Here is a 4,730-nt window from a genome sequence, read left to right as displayed (position 1 = left end):
CAGAAATCTAATTTCTGTAAGCAAGCTAGATGATGCAGGTGTAAAAACAGTGTTTGAGAAGGATACTTGCAAGATGGTTCGGGGAGCACTGGTATTGATGCGGGGAGTTCGGATTGGAACTTTGTATAAGCTGTAAGGTAGCACTGTTGTTGATGGGTGCAATAGTTCCGTGGTTCCTGAAAGTGGAGCAGAAGATCTAGTGATCTGTGGAGAAAATACCATGTTGTGGCATCAAAGGCTTGGACATATTGGAGAGAAGGGCCTTCGAATACTTCATGGTAAAGGTATGTTAGAAGGTATGAGTAATAACTCTCTGGATTTTGATTTTTGTGAAAATTGTGTATACGGGAAGCAGAATCGGGTGAGTTTCCCTTCTGGTGGTAAGAGGGCGAAACATATATTAGAGCTTGTGCACAGTGATGTGTTTGGACATGTGAAGGTTCCATCACTGGGTAAGTCTGTGTACTATGTATCATTTATAGATGACTGAATCTCAAGGAATACATAGATATATTTCCTTAAGAAGAAATCAAAAGTCTTTGACAGGTTTAAAGAATCTAAGGCTCTAGTGGAAAACTAGACAGAGAAGAAGATAAAGGTGCTGAGGACAGATAATGGTGGAGAGTTTTGCAGTAAGGAATTTGAAGAATTCTGCAAGAAGTGTGGTATAGCACGACAGAAGACTACTCCATATACACCTTAACAAAATGGAGTTGCAGAAAGAATCAACGAGACGTTGATGGAAAGGGCAAGAAGCATGCTCAGTGGTGCCAGGTTAGGACATGAATTCTAGGCAGAGGCGGTGGATACTGCATGTTACCTGGTCAACAAGTCACCTTCATCAGCGTTGGAGGATAAGACTCCACAAGAGGTATGCACTGGTAAGAAACCCTCTCTTTCACATCTAAGGGTATTTGGATGTGATGCATATGTACATGTTCCAAAGGAGAAACGAACCAAGTTGGATAGTAAATCTGAAAAGTGCATCTCTATTGGGTATAAGGATGGTTTAAAGGGTTATAAGTTTTGGAACCCAGTAACAAGGAAGGTTGTGTACAACTGAGATGTGGTGTTTAGAGAGGTGAAAGATGTTATTAAACATGAAGTCCAACCAAAGGAACCTGAGAAGATAGAGTTTGAGCTAAAGGAAGAAGAATCAGACTCTACAGCAGAGGAGGAATCAGAAGATGAAGAGCCACAAACTCCGGCTGTGAGAAGATCAGTTCGAGAAAGAAAGTAGCCAGAAAGGTATAGTCCATCTACTTTCTATTCAAATTTTTCTTTGTTTGTTACTGATGATCCCAGAATTGTGAAGGAAGCAGTGGATTCAGAGGATGGAAAACTCTGGAAAGAGGCTATGGTTGATGAAATGGCATCTTTGCACAAAAATGAGGCTTGGAGTTGCTGGCTGGAAGGAAACCCATTGGCAGCAAATGGGTGTTCAAAAAGAAGACAAATGCAGAAGGAAAAGTGGAGAAATACAAAGCTCGGTTGGTAGCAAAAGGTTATTCCCAGGTGCCAGGAATTGATTTTGGTGATATTTTTTCTCCTGTTGCCAAGGTAACTTCTATTAGATTACTTTTATCTGTTGTTGCTGCTTTTGATTTTGAGGTAGAACAGATGGATGTGAAAACAACATTTCTTCACGGGGATCTAGAAGAGGAGATCTACATGAAGCAACCAGAAGGCTTTGCAGTGAAGGGTAAGAAAGAACTGGTATGTAAGTTAAAGAAGTCTCTGTATGGGTTAAAACAGTCACCAAGGATGTGGTATCAGAAATTTGATACATTTATATGGGGACTTGGCTTCACCAGAAGCAAAGCAGATCACTGTGTATATTTTAAATTAATTGGTGACCGTGTTATTTATTTGGTCTTGTATGTGGATGATATGTTGCTAGTTGGAAATGATAAAGAAATTATCCAAGATTTGAAGACCCAATTGTCCTCCAAATTGGAAATGAAAGATCTTGGTATTGCAAACTATATTTTAGGCATGGAAATTAAAAGAGATCGTACAAAGAGGAAGCTCTGGTTAAACTAGAGGAAGTATGTCAAGACAATACTGCAGAGGTTTAATATGCAGGATAGTAAATCGGTGAAGGTTCCTATTCCTGTAGGTGTGAGGTTATCTGCTGAACAGTGTCCCAAAACACAAGAAGAGGAAGAGGACATGCCCCGTGTTCCATATGCAAGTGCAGTCGGTAGCCTAATGTATGCAATGGTCTATACTAGACCAAACATTGCACATGCAGTGGGAGTATTGAGCAAGTTTATGTCAAAACCAGGGAAGAAGCACTAGAAAACAGTGAAGCGAGTTTTCAGGTATTTGCGTGGCACTAGTGATTATGGTTTGTGCTACCAAGGAAGACCAGGATTGGATAGAGTGTTGGATATTCATGGCTTTGTTGATGCAGATTGGGCTGGAGATCTGGATCAGAAAAGATCTACAAGTGGGTATGTGTTTAACCTATTGGGAGGTGCAGTCAGTTGGATGAGTAAGAAACAATTTATAGTGGCACTATCAACTATAGAGGCAGAATACATGGCAACCACTCATGCAAGCAAGGAAGCAGTTTGGTTGCAGAGATTTTGTTCAAGTATGGGGTTAGTACATGAAGCTATAAGGATAGACTGTGACAGCCAAAGTGCAATTTTCTTAGCAAAGAACCCTGCATAGCATTCAAAGACAAAGCACATTGATGTTCAGTATCACTTTGTCAGGGATATGATAGAAGACAAAAAGGTGTTGCTGGTAAAGATGGACACTTTGAAGAATACTGCAGATGCATTGACAAAATCTGTGAGCTCTGAGAAGTTCTCTTGGTGTAGAGAAACAATGGGCGTTGCAGGGCTGGATAAATGACTAAGCTCTCGTGTGGCCCCTTGTGGAAAGAAAACAAAAAGTGGGAGAATGTTGGGTTGTGTTTTATTCTTTCCACGACTAGCCCACGTTGTTAACCGAGGGTTAGAGGGGGGGAGGTCATAGGGGGTTTGAGGTGTACCCGTAACCCCACTTTATGGGGTCCGGGGCAGCACCCCGGAAAATTTTGGTTTTGGACCCTATGTTAGGTTGGGCGGACCCACCTATGGTTTTGTGCATGATTTTTGCACATGTTTTTTTTGTTTTGGACCCTATGTTAGGTTGGGCGGACCCACCTATGGTTTTGTGCATGATTTTCACCCATGTTTTTGGACGCGATGGTTTTCGGTCCATGGTTTTGGACGCAATGGTTTTTGGTCCATGGTATTGCATGCTTCGACATGTATAAATATGTATTATAACATTGAAAGGAATATAATGAAAAATCAAGTTGGTAGTCCCGGTTTTGGGATCCAGGGGAAAATATCTGTGTATATGTGTTTTATTTGTTATGCTCTCGCATTGTTCATTTTCTGTGTTTTAGAATTCATATGCAGGTAATTTCTATACAGGGTTAAAACCTACAAATACATGGCAGTCACTCATGCAAGCAAGGAAGCAGTTTGGTTGCAGAGATTGTGTTCAAGTATGGGGTTAGTACAGGGAGCTATAAGGATAGACTGTGACAGCCAAAGTGAAATTTTCTTGGAAAAGAACCCTTCATATCATTCAAAGACAAAGCACATTGATGTTCAGTATCTTTGTAAGGGATATGATAGAATACAAAAAAATGTTGATGGTAAAGGTGGACACTTTAAAGAATACTACAGATGCATTGACAAAATCTGTGAGCTCTGAAGAGTTCTCTTGGTGCAGAGAAACAATGGGCGTTGCAGGACTGGATACATGATTAAACTCTTTTGTGGCCCCCTGTGGAAAGAAAACAACAAGTGGGAGAATGTTGGTTTGTGTTATATTCTTTCCACGACTAGCGCACGTAGTTAACCGGAGGGTTAGAGTGGGGGGAGGAGCTCCACCCTTCATTACGCCAATTGCGTAGTGGGGGGGTCATAGGGGGTTTGAGGGGTGCAAGTAACCCCACTCTATGGGGTCCGGGGCAGCGCCCCAGAAAATTTTGTTTTTGGACCCCATATTAGGTTGGGTGGACTTACCTATGGTTTTGTGTATGATTTTCGCACATGGTTTTGGATGCGATGGTTTTCAGTACATGGTTTGTACGTGATGGTTTTCGGTCCACGGTATTGGATGCTTCGGCATGTATAAATATGTATTGTAACATTGAAAGAAATATAATGAAAAATCAAGCTGGTAGTCCTGGTTTTGGGATCCAGGGGAAAATATCTGTGTATATGTGTTTTATGTGTTATGCTCTCGCATTGTTTATTTTCTGTGTTTTAGAATTCGTATGCAGGTAATTTCTGTATGGGATTGAAACCTACATTCTTGTCAAGAGTCAATATTGTAAAAGATCATCATTGTAAAATTGTAAGAGAGTCATTATTGTAAAAAGTCAATCTACCTATAGTTGAAGAGGCATTGTTGGGAGGTGTACAAGTCATTGTTGGATGATGTGATGGTTGGATTGCAGGTCATAGTGTGATTGGGTAATCAATCAAGTACAAGAAAATCATTGTAAATTATATTTTATTGTGGATCATTGTCCCTGGTACGGGAATCCACACTCTTGTTTCAATTATGGTCATTATAGGGTGGGAGGGAGGTGCTAGGAAGGTGCATGAAATCGCCTACAAGTTGGAGCCTGTGAACACTTTAGGGTGGTAGGTTGGTCTAGCATGTCGGAGCATCCATTCAGTTTACTACTGAAGAAACCAGTGCATTGGGGCATC

Source organism: Pinus tabuliformis, chromosome 1_1 (genome assembly GCF_031772625.1).
Source record: "Pinus tabuliformis cultivar Carrire ecotype Pingquan chromosome 1_1, CPIR1, whole genome shotgun sequence".
NCBI lineage: Eukaryota > Viridiplantae > Streptophyta > Pinopsida > Pinales > Pinaceae > Pinus > Pinus tabuliformis.
Note: the sequence above shows the minus strand (reverse complement) of the source record.